Source organism: Anopheles gambiae, chromosome 2 (genome assembly GCF_943734735.2).
Source record: "Anopheles gambiae chromosome 2, idAnoGambNW_F1_1, whole genome shotgun sequence".
NCBI classification, from domain to species: domain Eukaryota; kingdom Metazoa; phylum Arthropoda; class Insecta; order Diptera; family Culicidae; genus Anopheles; species Anopheles gambiae.
In genome coordinates, this window is record NC_064601.1 from 80,215,948 (window position 1) to 80,233,703 (window position 17,756).

The 17,756-nt window shown below is 43.9% G+C and overlaps 1 protein-coding gene across 8 annotated transcripts in view; it reads right to left on the bottom strand.

The window, feature by feature from the left end:
• Positions 1-17,454, bottom strand: part of LOC1274877 (putative ferric-chelate reductase 1 homolog) — a 51,419-nt gene extending 33,965 nt beyond the window's left edge. For 3 of the 8 annotated variants that reach the window (XM_314066.5, XM_061643256.1, XM_061643258.1), the window contains exons 1-2: positions 17,164-17,454; positions 15,036-15,097 (exon numbers count right to left, since the gene is read on the bottom strand). The gene's annotated coding sequence lies outside the window, so the exon portion shown is untranslated. Of the gene's footprint in view, positions 1-15,035; positions 15,701-17,163 lie in introns of all 8 variants that reach the window. The other 5 variants (XM_061643257.1, XM_061643264.1, XM_061643262.1 and 2 more) reach the window with 3 other exon arrangements.
• Between the last annotated feature and the right edge of the window lie 302 nt (positions 17,455-17,756).

Consider the following 17,756-nt stretch of genomic DNA (forward strand, 5'->3'; position numbering starts at 1 on the left):
ATGAGAATAATTTCACATAAAACCCAGGAAAATCATTTTATAGGTTTCCGAATTAAAACAAATGATGTGACAAGTGGATTAAACGTTAGAATTTGGGGAGAAAAAGAAAAAGGAGGTTCAATAGTTTCTCGTCTGTGTCAGTGTAGTAAGCGAATCATCATAGAGATGGCGCTAGTGTTTGACGTATTTTCATTCGAAATATGGGGACAACTGTTGTAGCTCCTTTTGTTCGAAGTGTCACTTCGGTTCATCGGTGGCTGTATCGCATCATGCTGGTTTTTGATAATAACTTTTGGTAAAAAATAAGTTTGTAATTAATAGTGACATTGGATCCATCCGTCATTTGCAAATCTTTAATTGAAAAACAATCAGCAATTAATTGGTGCAAGAAGAATGAAATAAGTGTTTTTAATGGTTTTGATTTCGCCTACAAATACCTAAACTTGCATCTTAAAATGGCAACATAGAAAAACTCGGAAAGGAATGAAATATTTCCTATCATTAGTTAAAAATGTGTTTAAATTGCAGAAAATTTCTTCAACCCTTCACGCAGTTTACATGCTCTTTAAGGGTTTCCGCTGAACAGCCACGACCATCCTAACCGCACCCATTTCCCAAATGCAAATGCAGCGATGATGACGATTCCGATGATCTCTCCCAGCACACTCACACACACACACAAGCACTGGAGTAAGGTTGATGCGCAAAAAACCGCCTTCCAAGCCACCGAGCCCGTTTTCACTTTTGCATTCCAAAACCACAACCAGCGCAGACCGACCGTTGACTGCAACCTTGAAAATAATGCGCGTGTTTCGAGGGCAGTCCCGGTGGTTCCTTCCGCTCCCCCCCCTCCCCCCCCCCCCCACTCAAAATGGACCCCGAGGGTGGACAAGTCAATGCTTATTGGTATGCAGTGGTTTCGCTCGTTGGTCAAACCTCGGTTTGACCTCTACGGAAAGGGCGGAAAGGAGGAAAAGAGCGAAAGCAACAGGCATGTTGATGCACCACACACGCACTGACGCAAGATGCCACAGGGATGGGAAACTTAACTGGCCAATATTGACAATTTTCCGCTTACGTGTGTAAACAATGAGCGCCGAGAGTATATTGATTTTCTATCGATTGTGCATCCCTCTAACCTGCACGGACTGACTTTAAACGAGTGGGTGTTTATCGAAGACGAGTGCGTAACGAGTGTGAAGGCAGCATGCTGGAAGCAAAGCGACGTTCTTCTACCTATCCTCAGCACATCAAGCAATCCGACACATCTAAACGGACACATTTTATGGTGGGCTCTGTCATCGTGCATCGCCGTTCGCCAAATGTCTATATTGATGGCTATAAACACATAAAGCAATCGTGGCCGCTTGCCCTCACCGGTAGCCGGGGCTCCACTCTCAGCTCTCGAAGCTTTTAACCGGCGCACAGACGAATGGCGTATTTATGCGACCAACGAATGACCCAACCCTTGGTTGGCTGGTGTTTTATTTTACTTTTTTTTGCGACACATGGCTTCCGGGATGCGAGCGGAGCCGTAAAAGTGGTCGAAAATGAAAATACACCCCGGAAATGCCGGAGTCCACGGAGTCACGAAATCAATTTCCACCAGCTGAAGGATGCTTGGGTTCCTTTTTTATGTGTTTGCCTGCAGTCGTTGCCGGTATTTGACGCATTGCCCCTGGGAGGTTTTTAAGGGGGACTGGGTGGAAACATTTGTTTTTGCTCGCTTCTTTTCTCTCGTTCTGTCTCTATCTATCTCTGCTTTGTGCGTAGGGCGTAGGGATGTATGAAAAAGCTTATTGCGTGTGATGGAGTTACACAAGTACGTACATATTCACAACGACCTGGAGTGGGGTTGATAATTTTAGATTTCGAGGATGGTTTTGAAGGCTTTATAATCCCCATGAGTGGGGATGTTCTGGGCATGATGTTGTAATTATTTTATTAAGGGTTTCCGACTGACATGTGTGTTAACAGCGAGTGTGGCGGTGTTTTGTGCCAGGCGCTTAAATGAAATTCAGGAAATATTTTGAATTGGCGAAACATCCTATGCTGCTTTTTATTCTGTAGTATGAAGACAATTAAAATTTTAATTCAATTTCAATTGCATGCCTTAATGCGCCCCAAACAATAAACGGAGGGCCTCTTTATTTACTTTTGTAGAATAATTACTTTAATTTTGATTTGCAGCTACTAACGCTTATGGGCCTTGTTTTGTACATAGTACATTCTACATTTGAATCACAAAGAATACTATTATAATCATTCTTTAACATAAAAACTGTGTTAAAAAAAGAGGTGTCAAAGCGTCTTTCCTAATCACACATGAACTATCATGTATTAAAGAGTTCATACTTTTTTTAAAAAATTTAAACTTATTGCAGTTGATTTTATCAGTATTGTTTTTTGCTATAACAGTTAAGCTCTTGACTTAATCTACATATTAAAGAACTTAACATCATTTTTCTGACTTACCTGAATGACTATGACTAATGTCACTTGACAGGTGAAAGTGGATGGAAAACTCTCAAGGCCTTTGGTCTGCGGCTCTCCTATGTAGCAAAAGCCTACCAAGGGATCGAGCAGGCGGCAGAGAACCTCGGATTGCAGATAAACGAGGCAAAGACCAAACTGATGGTGGCAACATCAGCGGCTCAACCAATAAATAATTCAAACCTACGTAGTCGTGACGTACAGATAGGTGAACTTGAACTCCCAGCCATCCCAGATATCACCTATCTGGGGTCAGAGGTCAGCAACGACAGTAGCATGGTAGCAGAGTTGCGCGCTAGGATGCTGGCAGCCAACCGGTCATTCTACAGCCTGAAAAATCAGTTCACCTCAAAGAACCTGTCGCGATGGACGAAGCTGGAACTATATAGTACTTATTCAGTACCGGTACTCACATACACCTCTGAGACATGGACACTGTCCACAGCTGACCAAACCCTCTTAGTCGCGTTCGAGATGAAGATGCTCAGAAGGATACTTGGTCCCGTATGTGTGGAAGGACAATGGAGGAGCCGCTATAATGATGAGCTATACCTCACTGTCGTGCAGCGTATCAAGCTCGTCAGGCTCCGGTGGGCTGGCCATGTTGTACGCATGGAAACGGACGACCCACCCCGTAAAGTCTTTTTAGGCCGTCCACAAGGACAGAGAAGGCGTGGTAGGCCCAAATTAAGGTGGCAAGATGGCGTGGAGGCGTCCACCATTAAGGCCGGGATAACGGACTGGCAGACGAAGGCGCGAGACCGTGAGCGGCTTCCAACAATCCTGAGGCAGGCCAAGACCGCAAATCGGTTGTAGCACCGGCTAAATACAAAAAAATCATTTTTTGCTTATAAAAATAGTTTTACCATAGGCCAAAAACCCTTAGCATATAATTACACACTGCAAGCAATATGTAAACCATCAATGCGAAGTCACAGAAGCGGCAACACCATGTAAACCCTTTCATTCATGCATTCCGTGCGAGATGGACCTTCACGTGCGCCAAATACCGGTGACCGACTGAAGCCAGCACGACCTGTTCGATCTGAAACCATCACCACACGAGCGCACTCTCACTACATCCCACAGCAGTGGTTTCTCCTTTCCATTTCGGCCCGCAAGGTGGCGTACACTAATAAAAGCAAGTAGCAACATCATCAACAACAAAACACCGTCGTGCGCACATGCTCCACCTTGCAACTAGGTCAGCTTGGAACTAACACGGATTACATAAAAAAAACCGTTGCAAGTCAAACCAAACATTACCCGTGGTGTCTATGCTACTGCAACAGCGAGGGGACAGTAGTGGCAGTACTGTACGTGAGTCTTCAGAACCAGTTTCTTCACTTCACCTGATGTTAGCCAGCTACCCAGCACTCACTTCATTCTTCACCCACCCAAACATTCGTCTAGTGTTTAGCATTTACGACGAAAGTAAAATTAGCTCCTACACCCGTACTGGTCTCTTCCAGAGTGGATCCCGCCCCAGCTCAACCATCATCGACCATTTCAAGTTGATGCATTTTCCAACCTAATGCCCCCGAAGGCGGTTCCAGCCAACATGCAGACACTTTATGCTACGGTACTGGTTTTTTGTACTCTTCGAATTCCTGCTTCGTTATCCATTCTACGGCGCAAATTCATTCGCAAACTCCACACTACTATTACTACTACCCTTGCGAGATGATGCAAGTCCACCAGTTCCCTACGGAACTGGTTTTTCGCAGCACTTACAAAAGTGAGTGGCCTAGTCAACGAGCAAGTGAAAAATACAAACCATTCACACATACAGACACTTTCGCACCGTGGTATTTACGATAGGATTTACAGTACTTTATGCACATCCCCGATCAAAACACGATCATAAACCTGTACACGGGGGGGTGCTTCACACAAAGCAAACACACACCAAAAAGTGTCCAAAACGGCACCCGCGGAAACCGTCACCAGATCGTACAACGGAAATCGACCCACTGATTGGTGTACGAGTGCGTGTGACCAAGCAAGGACAATCAAACTGCGTGCCAAACCTACTCAAGCGACGTTCGAATGTTCGATTGTACGGGAAATAATTCAATCAAAAGTCGCACATTTGCGACACGGTCCCATGCGAGGTCGATCGTTTGAAAGCTCCGACCGTGTCTGGCTGCTTGCCTAAAGGGCGGGAAAATTCGCTATTCACCTCATTTGCCTGCGTCATCTGAGTGGCTCACCAAACCGGCCATTGCCTCATCCACGGACGATTTGTGTGCTGCTAATGAAAACGGAAATCCTGTCCCTTCGCACATACACACAACCTCTCACACGTCAAGCTGTGTGCTTAAACGCCGCGCCGGATCCATTTGCAGTGGCAGGAAAAGGAACGGGGGGAAGGTGGAATAAAAAGTGCAAACACACTAAAATAGTTGCATCGTTTGCCTCGGAACCCGTCCGGGCTTACTTGGTGCGTTGATCATAGCGCAATGATTTACGTGTGAGTCTATTAACATATCAGCTCCGGGCGAGTGAAGCGTGCTGAAAGATGATGAACCACTCTAGCAGGAAACATTGGCAATGATGAGGAAGCGAGTGCTTTTTTCTGTTTTTGGAAAGCGAGAGCGCGCTGGGAACGGTCCGCTATGTTGCAAATCGATGGACAAGTCAGTCGGTTGAATTTGTCGACAGCGTGAATGATTATGCGTCGATACGGAAATCGGTGGTCCGGATGCAATAGGCGGTACGGAAGCTATTGCATGGGAATGGAAGTTTAATTTTCTGACAGTTACTGATAACGATTAAAGTATCTCCTTTAACAAAGGAATAACCTGATAGTGATGATAATTACAACACTGTTCCAAATTTAATTGGTTACAGAATCCCTCTGATACTTCCTCAATTGAACTCTCAATCAAGTCATTTGAATAAAAAATACGAATTTTTAGAAACTAGCGCTCTAGCCAAAAAAAAAAAAAGAACCAAGTGAGTTTGTTAGGTCTGCTTTAAGGGTACACCAAATAATAAGTTGTTTTCTTTAGTCTCTTCGGAGAGTAAATAAAATAAAAAATATTTTAGTCACACCTGACATGTTGTTGGAATGTTTTAATAGTTCCAACACGGGTAAAAATTGAAACATTGAAAATGGAAAGAAGCATACAAAATTTACATCAGCCTTTCCAGTTAATAATAATCTGAACTTTTTAAATTATCGTTGTAAGATCGATATCAAGCGAAGTCATTTATCCTGTTGCTGATATTTCTAACAGAAAATGATAGCAAAATCAAAATATTGGTTTAGGCAAATTATTGTTTTTAATAGTTCAATCAACGTATCTCGTAAACCAATTCTCATCAAACATTTTCTTTGAAATACTGTGCAATTTATAAACATTTTCAATATTTATTATTTCTAACAGCATGTAAAGTACAGGTCCAAGAAAAACATTCAAAAGCAGATTACTGAATTTGTTTGTTAATTCGATACTTTCCAAATAGTTTCACATAGCAATCGAAGATAGTGTTTAAAAAAAAGATCATGTTGATAGTAATAGTAATTTAATTTAGTAAGTAGATAGTAATTTAAACATCTTTTTTTATATGTAATTAAAAACAGTGCCAAAAGAAACAGTTTTTTGATCAAAAATACGTTAAAAAATATAAAAAGACAAACTGAAAGTAAAACAAAAATCAAAATAAAATAAAATCAACCCAAATATATTCATTTCTAGAAGAACCAAACAATAGGCCCAATAAAACAGTTCTCAGCATTTTTTGTATCTAGCGAACACATGAAATCAAGCAAATTAACGGAAACGCTAAATAACGTCGATACTTTTATAACATCTAAATTCACATGATCAAACAATCTATAGAGATGCCAAGTTTAATGCTAAACTAACGTTTTCAACCAAAAGAACGTAATGCTATGTGAGGGGCGGCATCCATTCAGTCAGCAGTCAACCAGAAACCCTTTTTTGTCCTCTTTCTTCTGATCGTTATGCAGTGTCGACATAATGACGACGATGAGATGACGATGTTTTAAAGGGCATTATTGCCGATCCGCTGGTAGGTAATGGCGATCGCATAAAAGAATTCCATTAAAAGTTTCAAATTAATTGAATACACATTCCACGGTCGGGGGAACGATCGCGATTAATTAGGTTAACTATTTCTTGATCGCCAAAGATAGAGCTGTAGCTGTAATTAAAATAGACACATAAGGCCAACATAGCTGAAGGAATCATAGGTAATATATTTATAATCAATGGTAACACAAATTGTAAAGTAAAAAGAGAAACGGAAAAATAAACTTCATATTACTGAAATTTTTAAGCCCAAAGACAAATTATAGCCTTAAATTGTAATTCGTTTTTCAAAATGCTTTAACGTACAAAAATATATCTAATAACTATAATCCGTGAGCATTTTCAAATAGTTTCCTTCTTACTGCATTCCCATCGCATACCACTTGCTAGCACTTTCATTTCTATGGACTAACTATTCTTCAGCTCTAATAACAGAAATCACCAACCTCAGCTAATCACAGAGACTAATGTTGCGTAAAAGCGTCAAATTTTCAACGTTAATCCAATCCGGCTGAATTACACCATACAACAAGAAAGAAAAAAAAACACGAACACCCAAACAGGAAGGGTACCAATCATTGTACAGCCCTTAAAATTATCGTTTCTTTCCAGCGACGCACGCACACACCGCACATAACTAAGACTAATCTCTTTTAAAAGCGATCGCTTTTCGACCCACAGTTATCCAACATCAGACAAATTACGCTGAGATCTCGCGCATGATCGAGATCATTTATGTGACAAAAATTATTCCCCGGTAAAAGCGTTTCGCCCGCTTTTATTGCGAACCACCGCCGAAAAGCGGCAACAGAGCGATTCGCCACGCATTTCACGCCGGCGGTGAACCTACGAACCCCGCGCACACAATGCGATCTTACAGCTAGCGCAGCGTACAAGACGAGTGACACCGACGATAGCAACAGCGACGAACCTCAGCAGCGCGACGTCACTGTTGCCCTTCGGCACTGATTATTTGTTCAGCTTTTATGTTCAGCTCCGTCCGGCGATCAGGACAAGCTGCCAGCCCGGGGAAAGGGGAGTGTTGGAGCGACCAGCGATCGGAATGTGGTTTCATCAGCCATGACAGCAAGCTCTCGACATGTTCGGTGACTTCAGCGCAGTGGTCTACAATACCAGCGTGCAGGTGTTTGTCGTACGCAGGGCACAGCACAGTTGGGTGCGCAAGGCCAATCCGTGTGCCCGTGTATTGTGCAGGGTTCACAGAAAACATCTACACCACGACGCACAGCGTCTTAGCACTTTGTCGGTGGTCGGCCCCATTGATTAATCGGCTATCCGACCAGGAGGCTGGAGGTGGTGTCAATGTTTGGAGCCAAAAAATATATGCCAAGATTAATGGTGCTGCTCTTGCGGAGGTCGAAATCAGCGATCAGCATGATTAGTCGGAGGTAGGAGTTGCTGACCGTGCTTAATGGTGTAAAGATTGACAAACACTATCAACGGTAGATAGAGACTACAGTTCACGAGATTAAATGGGAACATTTATTGCGCTGAATTGTGTGCGGCTTTTTTTGTAACCAAACTCAAAAGCTACCCATAACACAAAACCAGAAAAGTCTTTGCTGGTCTCCCACCAGCAGGAGCCAATTATTTTTTCGTACACAACACAGGTTAAATCCATAATCAGCTCCATAAACGCTCCACAACCCAAAACGCTGACCTCCATCATGTTGCTCTTTCTTTATGGACTACCATATTGGTGGCCGTACACACGAATCTGAAAGCGAAATCATCAAATCATTCCTTTTGCTTCCTAGATTTGCCGTTCAATGCCAACAGGTTTCTTCAGGCCTACCATCCGCCCTCTAGACTGCTTCTCCGTACTGCTTATGGTCCCGAAGCAGTGAGGACAGATTCCCCGCCGATCTTTGCCGGTTTGGACTACGTCAATCACTTAGCATACTGCGTCGTAGTAATTCGCTTCTCTGCTAGAACACTCCCACTCTCGACGGCCGATCACGATTTGTATGCTACCGTCTCACTGGGTAGCAATCCTAGTTCGCATGTGTTTTTTCCCCTTTAGCTCTTCACCTTGACTCCGGCCGACACCCCGTGGAATAGGGGAGGCTGTACCATAACCACAGACAGCCGGTGTGTGCTCATTCAGCAAAAACTGGAGCCAACTGCGCAAACCGGAAAACTAGAACATCCGTTATGCACTTTTGACAAGTGAACTGTTTCCGTAAACGAAAGACCCTGACTGACGGGCCTTCCCTTTTTTTATTGCCAAACGACAATGACGACGACACTGACGGGTCTGGAAGTGTAATTATCTTTTAACTCATTCTCTATCGCACTGACTGCTACCATTTTGCCCATGCATTACTAACTATCATATGTTAATACAAGCTAAAAAGGGCACCGCTAGGAAGGTAGGAGAATTGCCTATAGCACAGAGTAAGAGAAAAGAATGGAGAGCAGCGGCAGCAACAGCAGCAGCATCAAATCAGAGATGCAATTGTATGCATAACTGCATGATGCATATGATCCATTGCGCGTTCCAACGGTTCACCATTCCCTCATGGTGTGTGTTGAAGCTGTTCACCTGCACCTCCCATCGGAGTGGTAGAAGATACAGAATGAAGTAGATGGAATGTTGAATCGCATTAGTATTTGTGAACATTGACTAGACGGAGCACAGGTTGTAGAAGAAGCAAAAAATTAACACACACACACACACACATACGTCCCGTCCGTCGTATGGTGCAGATTTAATACAAATTCAAGGTAACGCTAATGCATTCCCGCCACACAGCCGCAGCTTCTCGTTGAGTTGACTTCTCCGAGGGGAAGGAATGCTAAAACAGGGAATGGATGTTAGCGCTCCCCAAGTCATGACACATCAACATTCACCCACTTGAATGGTGTCGTATTCTGATGAGATCATAACCGATTGCTAATGCTTAGATGCTAAGTTAATCCACCTATTGGCATTGCATACGTTGTCTCGTGGGAATTGTACCTTCACCACACTGACGATGGAAGTAGAAGATTAATCAATGCATCAATGCATTGCAATGGTAATGCAATTTCGCTGCACCCAGCGAAAAAAAGGAAGCGAGAATTGAAAAGTAATTAGTTTGCTGTTGGTCCGTAATGAAACAAAGAATATAAAGTGTACATTTATTTGATCATTAAGGGCTTACTGCCTTATTTAATCAATAAGGGCTAAATAATAGCTGATTATGTATCCGCGACATCCACATTATTGCTCTTTTTTGTTTTGTTTTGATATTCAACACTCATTGACGGCCCGCTTTTAATTCGCCGCACTGCCAACACCAACTTACAACAGACCACACTTGACCGTTTCTTTCACGAATAGACGAACCTCTGTTAAGTCTGCACAAACACCTACCTGTTATGTTCCTGCTGCTAATGCGCTTCGCACTGCCCGTTCCACTGCCTCTGTTTACTATCAAAACGTGCGGGGACTGCGCACGAAGGTCGATGAGTTTCGCCTGTCGGTGTTGGAATCCAATTTCGATGTAATAGTGCTTACGGAAACCTGGCTCGATCCTAGTCTACCTTCGGCTTTGCTGTTTGACGATAGCTTCCGAGTCTACCGATGCGATCGTAGTGTTGACAACAGTACATGTTCCCGCGGTGGAGGTGTGTTGATTGCGTGCTCTCAGTCTCTGACGTCACGGGAGCACACAACGGTGCATCCATCGCTTGAGCTAGTGTGCGTTGTAATACAACTAGGCAATTCCCGACTATTCATCATTGCTGCATACCTCCCGCCTAGACTTGCCGCAAATGCTGCCACGCTCCGTGAAATCGAAAATTGCATTCGCTCATTATGCTCAACTATGCATCCCGGAGACGGTTTACTCCTGTTAGGAGACTTCAACCAACCTCTCGTCTCCTGGTCAGCCGCTCAGCATGATCCGGATTTGCCATTTCTGCATTATGAGCCACGTACGCGATCGGCTCTCTCCGCTCTGTTTATGGACGAGATGCATCATAGCGGACTCTTCCAGATCAATGGTCATCTTAACACCAGCGGACGCGTCTTAGACCTGGTGTTTGCAAATAATGCTGTTGCTTCTGTTTGCCTTCCGCTTGAACTTTGCCTCACCCCGCTGTTAGCAATTGACACCTATCACCCGGCGCTTGAGTTGGCCATCCCGCTACCACGAGAGGAATCAGCCGTTCCTGCGCTAACATCACGCCTTGACTACGCGCGGACGGACTTTAACAGGCTCCTGCCGATGATCGCCTCGTTCGCGAATGTCTTCGATTGTTCCCATTACGCCACTCTTGACCTCGCTGTGAAAGATTTTGAGCGGTTCATGTTGCAAGCCCTGAATGAATGCACGCCGGTGAAACGACCTAAACGAGGCCCCCCTTGGGGTGACAGAATGCTGCGCAGGCTCAAAACGGCTAAAGCTGCCGCGTATCGCGATTATTTGTTGCGTAGGTGTCCCGCTGCATTGCGCAACTATAACACTGCGCACTCTCTCTATCGGCGCTATAACAGGTTCCGCTACCTGGGGCACGTACGGCGTACGGTTTTGCGCTGCCGCGGCAATTCACGTGTACTGTGGAACTTCGCAAACAATCGTCGGAAATCCTCTGGTTTTCCTAGCTCCGTCAGTTACAACGGGCGCAACGGCAACAATCCGTCTGCTGTATGTGATATTTTTGCCTCGCGCTTTGCCGCCACCTTCCTTCCAGCTGTAACTGATGAGAGGCAGATAGCCGACGCATTATCAAATGTACCGGTGGATGCTATGGCCCCAAACTTGCCGATCATCGATGAGTATTCAGTCTCGAAAGCGATTGACAGGCTGAAATCTTCGTTTGCTCCAGGGCCTGACGGGATCCCGGCTTCCACGCTTAAGCGTTGTGGCACCACCATCGCGCCTATCCTGGCCTCGATTTTTCGCGACTCGCTGCGTTCGGGCATCTATCCTGCCTGCTGGAAAACTTCGTGGCTTGTTCCAGTGCACAAAAAGGGGGACAAATCAAATGCATGTAATTACCGTGGCATTACATCGCTTTGTGCCTGCGCTAAGGTCTTCGAGCTCCTGGTGTACGAACCTCTCCTCGCAGCTGCCTCGAACTACATTAGCACAGCTCAACATGGATTTGTCCCTCAGCGTTCAACCACCACCAACCTGGTTGAGTTCGTTAGCCTCTGCCACAGGACCATCGATGCCGGCTCGCAGATCGACGCAGTCTACACGGACATCAAGGCTGCCTTCGATAGCGTTCCGCACGCCTTGCTGCTCGCAAAGCTCGAAACGCTTGGTCTGCCTGTGCAGCTGCTGGCCTGGATGCGCTCCTATCTTACTGGTCGCACATACTGCGTGAAGATGGGACCCCATACGTCGCGCCGTATCGATGCTTCTTCTGGGGTGCCGCAGGGGAGTAATCTTGGACCGCTGCTGTTTGTCATTTTCCTGAATGACGTAACACGGTTGCTCCCTCCTGACGGCCACCTACTGTATGCAGACGACGCGAAGCTGTTCCTGCCTATCAGCGACCGGTCAGACCAACTCCGCCTTCAAGCCACTCTAAGTACCTTCCAGTCATGGTGCTCTTTGAATGGTCTTGAATTGTGCGTCGAGAAGTGTGTTGTCGTTACGTTTGCGAGAAAGCGGTGCCCCTTAGTGTATGACTATGCGTTAAATGGATCTACCATTGGTCGCAAAAGCTGTGTCACGGATCTAGGAGTGCTCCTTGACGAAAAGTTGAGCTTCCACGACCAGCTAGAGCACGTTGTCACTAAGGGTAACCAATTGATCGGCTTACTAAAACAAATAGCACGAGACATCACTGACCCGATTTGCATCAAGACGCTATACTGTGCTTTGGTGCGACCAGTGTTAGAATACGCTTCTGCAGTATGGTGGCCTACAGCTGCTCGTCCCCTAGCTCGTTTAGAGTCGATCCAGCGCAAATTCACGCGGTTCGCTTTGCGCTCCTGGAGTGTCCAACTTGACTATGAGGGACGCTGTGCGTTGCTTGGCATCGAGACGCTGAAGCAGCGGAACTGCAACGCTCAGAGGCTGTTTGTCGCGGGACTTCTTGACAATCGGATCGACTCGCCCGCGCTTCTTTCGAGGCTCAACATGTATGTCCCGCCGAGATCGCTCCGAGCTAGATCGCTACTTGACGTGGAGGAACGCCGCACTCGCTTTGGCTCCTCTGATCCGTTTATTCGTATGTGCCGTGAGTTTAATGTCATTTGTGATCGTCACCAACCTGACATGTCGCGCACCGCATTGTTGAATAGTATTCGTGTCGTGCGACCTTTTACATGTTAATTATGTTACTTAAGACTAAGCGTGACAAATGAATGACCGTAATGTGACTATGTTATAATGAATGAATGTAAATGAATTCGCTTCAAGTGGGCCACTTGCGGTCCGTTGAATTTTAATAAATAAATAACAAATAAATAACAAATATTCCTTTACTTTACATGATTTAAGAGTCCCTCGTTAAAATTCTCTCGGGTCCGAATGTTTTGATTTTAGTATTACACATTAAATTCTTATATTATTAAAAAAAAGCATTAATGTAAGTTAATTTATTTCTCAAGCAAGTCATACTGAAAATGCGACTTTATTTTGAAGTGATTTTGCGTAACATAAGCTTGATGCTTTGAATATTATAATATTAGAAACATTTATGATTTTTAAGTTCATTTAAGTTCATAAGTTTTTAAGTTAAGAAACATTAAAGTTCTTGTCCCCAAAATATTTAATTAAAAAAAATATCTGTTGCCATTAATTTGTCATTCGATTATAAACAAAAATAATAAGCACATTATCCACATATTATGAAACATCAAACGAGGAGCTACAAATATCTTAAACCAAGAACTCATTACCTGATGTGCTTATACATATGCGCCCCTATAGATATAAGTTGTGGAAATTATGTTGAACAAATATTTATAAAATTACCTTACAACTACTGGGGGATTGTACGATACTAGCCAATTTTGTTTTATACGGAGTTTGGTTTCAGATTTTCAGGTTTTTAGCCTAGCCATGAAAATACTTGTTTTATCGAGAATGGTTAAACACAGTTAAAAACGATGTTTAAAATAGATAAAAATAGTAATAGTTTCTTTTCAACCAGGAAAATTAAAAACAAGAAGATTGTGCAGTATTATAACAAAACATTTGAAATACTTAATATGTCAGAACAAAATTGTCAATTGGATGTCGAAAATATAACCCCGATGACCTACATTGTTACACTGACAGATTGAAATTTTGTGTATCTAACTTAAACTCGTGTCTTCTTGACTAGTATCGTGAATGGCCCCACTACTGATTTGTGATCTATAGACTTGGTATCGTCATCATCTATTCAAAATTCTTAAAATTGAACATTGTTTTTGAAATGCACTTTGATTCGCTCTTCTCTGGGCATCATACATACCCACGACATCACTGTCTTCATGTGATCTTTGCTCTCTACTCTAGTGTTTCAAAATTCAAGCATTATAAGACCGCATTTAAATTGCTGATACGCAAGGTAAACCGTTCACGCAGCGGGAGAGCGAAAAGTAAAACAAATTAATTTCGATTCCTGCCAGCTGCCGCTCCCCTTCGCCTGTAATGGGGACACCGGTCATCAAAATACGATGGGGACGTAAACTTTCGCTTTCATATCTCACGAGCGCTGCAGCAGGTTTAAAGTAATGTATTTTTCTACTGGTAAAAATTGGTTTGGAAAAAAAAAACTCACCCAACACACTCCAAACAATGCAGCTTCCCTCGTGCCCCCTATCTAGACACCAGGCTACCAGTATCGCCTCGGACCGGAAACCCGAAATGGAAACAATAATAATGAAGCGGACGGAGGAAAAACGGATAGAAATGGGATGATTTTTTTCTCTTCTGTCTGTTGTTGTTGGTTTACTTGTGACTTCTAGCAGGGTGGGTCTGAGTTTCGGTGAGTTTATTCCCATCCTCAAAACAAAAGTCACTTTCCGGCAAAGATGCTGTCGCTTTTTTATAATACAAAAAAAACAACAAAATTGTGAAACGAAGCAGCATCTTGTGAACGTAGGAAATGGACAGCTACGAAACCATCCACCCTGTTCGCTTGCGACGGGAGGTTGGTTGGATGGTGCAAGTAACACAATGGGTGTAGACGAACCAGCCAGTTTGTGTCAAGGTTTTGTCATTTGTTTTCCTCGCTAATTTGCATAATTTTGAACGCAGTTCGTTCTTTTTTCTGTGTACGTGCGTTTGTGTGATTTTGTTGGTATTTCGATGATTTTTTGTTTTCCGAGCCCGAACTAAAGCGTGAAAGCTTCCCATCTTGCGTTGCTTCTACCAAGGTAAGCCACCATAATAGGAGGGGAAAATGGAGAAGTAAAAACGAAGGAACAATGAACATCGTCCCACCGCGCACCGAAAGGGAAAATAATAGAGGAAAGTGTATTTTGAGCAACGGCAAAAACTGTCACAACTGTTTCATGACACTTACCTTGAGTTGATCTTTCAGAAGGAATTATTTTTTTTGTTTTTTTTCCGTACACCTTTTGCAGCCTGTCAATTAAATTCGAAAGAGTAACAAAAAGTAAAGAACCGTCATCAAAACGTAGCTCACGGTGATGGAAAACTTGTTAAACCGAAGGGGGGAACGCAAACATCACACAAACGATTTTCCCCCACCGATCGATAAAGAAACCGTTCGCAACCGTCGCGTGTTATTGTTTCTAGCAGGCGCTTACACTGCTTTTGGGGACAGGTTTAAACGAACACAGCGAAGCTGTTTGGGAAAATCACAGTAGCAAATCCACATTAACTTTAATTCTAGCACATGCTTAAATACACAGCCAGTCCACATGACGATGACGAACGGCACACTTCAAGACCGAAACGGAACGTGGCCTAAAACGCAGAACCTGCACGATTCGTACACTTTGCTTCACCTCACCACATTGTTTTGAGACGTGCTAATGCATATGAAGCACGTGTACTGGTAGAACGCTTTTTCGCTCCGCGGGGTACGCGCGTTTGTTTGTTTGTTTGTTTATTTTCTCTCCCTCTGTCTCTCGTGTTTTAGGTTCCACCTGAGCGGGTTAGGGGTGGGTGCGATTAGAAACAAAAAACAGCGATTCAACCTCATTCTAACTTCAAAAGCACTCACTGTTTTGAGCAAACCGGAACAAAATAGAGAGAGAGAATGCGTTTAAGGAGGAAAGCAGGGAGAAAGCAAAGAGCTGGTCAGAGTGCTAATTTCCCAAACATCTACAAACCACACAATGGCGGCGAGGAGAAATACCGTTGAGAAAAATGTTCTTTCACCGATTATGCTTCGATTTTTGGTTCGTTCTGTGGAAGAATTTGTTGCAACAAGAAAAAAAAGAACGCTGAATAATCCATTGGAACAAGCGAGAGCCGGGAGTAGGTCAGCCTAATGTTGGCAGTTCGATAACACTCACACCACTTGTCCTTGCGGTGTGCTGGTTTGGCCTGTTTAAATTCTTTGGCAGGACAGTAACGCGGTCAAGTGACCACATTACCTAGAACGTCCTAACCGCAACACGCAACAGGCACACACATACACACCAGCACCATCAAAGCAGAGGACGAATCGTTCTTCTGTTACCATGTATATAGGCAGAGGTGTATAATGACGCCATCAAGAATCTCTAATATATAAGTACACGTGCTTTCTCAACGAAACAAACACTTCTATCGGGGACGCTTACGCGTGAAATGACGGAGCTGTTTGACAGAAGAACAAGTTGTGCCAATATTGGGAAAACGCAGATAAATTTGATGTATTTATTTATTTATTGATTTTTCAAGGAGATAATTGAGACATTGCTTTATGTTCTCATTCAGTTACTGGCAAACAGTAAGCGAGGTGATAAAATGTGCGTTTGATTATTTTTTTCATAATTTACTTTACATTTATTTTACATGAACCGGCATTCCATTCCATTTATTATCAAACATTGAACTCCTCAGCATGTAGTGGAAAGCAACAACTAAAAATATCTCTTGTGCGTCTTTTGTTTTACTGTCCGGTTATCACCTAAACCCTTAAAATCGAAAAAAGCGTTCGAACCATTTTCAAACAGGTTTCTAATTCTTTTCAGATCATTTAACACACTGCCACTAATTATCGCCAAAGTACTGCCGACTATGATTGTGAACCGACCACCAGGTTCAGATTATCTCACTCCCGCTCTCTCCCGATTCATACTCTCTATCCAACTTTCATCACATTCGCTTGTCACACATGGAACATCAAGGGATTGATCTTGTTGCTGCACGGCATGCCACATCTTCAACTCCATTTTGTTCCATTCCACTGCGGCTGTTGGTGCCTAAAATCCAGCAGAACTTTGTCTCGATCGTACGTCTCGATCGCTAGTTCAGTTTAACCGTGTATAAAGGTTAACACAATAATATAAGCAGGAGATAATACACTTATCACACACGTCAGCATCCACGAAAAGAAAACCATACACAAGAGAAGAGAAATTTTTATTTCCTGCAGCAGCTACTGCCCAACGGGGAACTTTTCGATCATTCGTTCGATCTTGTTTGTGATGGGAATGAGTTGATCTTGTATTGCACTACTCTATTGGGACACTTACACGATACACCAGCAAACCACACACACACGAAGGGTCAGAAGAGTACACACGCGGACAACGCGCGGCGTTCGCACTTGCTGTTTGGCACTATTTTGTTTCTCTTTACGTTCCCTTTTCGTACTATTATTCCACCTCCGTTATTGCGACCCACAAAACGCATTCGACAGACAACGAGGGTGGGAGCACTCGCGAGCTTTTTAACAAACGTTCCACCGACACTCAGACACTGGACCAGCGCGCGTTCCGGTCGCCAGAGCTCCTGCACTGTAACTGAGCGCGCTTAAGCCGATCGTAGGGGAACAAACCCGTCCGGCAGCTGAGTGTGCATGGTACGTGTGCGTGCGGGTGAAATCGCGCGTGGATGTGAACAGCGGGACTGCAGGCGGGGAGTACAGACACACACGGGACGCGATCATTCGCCGACGGTGTGATTTTGTGTGCGCACCAACACAACCGTAGGCTCGTCAGCAATCGATTGTGTGCGGCGCGATATCGGGGCGTCCCGTTCCCCTAGATTTTTACAGGGTTTCCCAGAGCAAAGGCAATGATTTATAAAATATTTGTACAAAACTCGTGTTTGAATTTTCATTGAG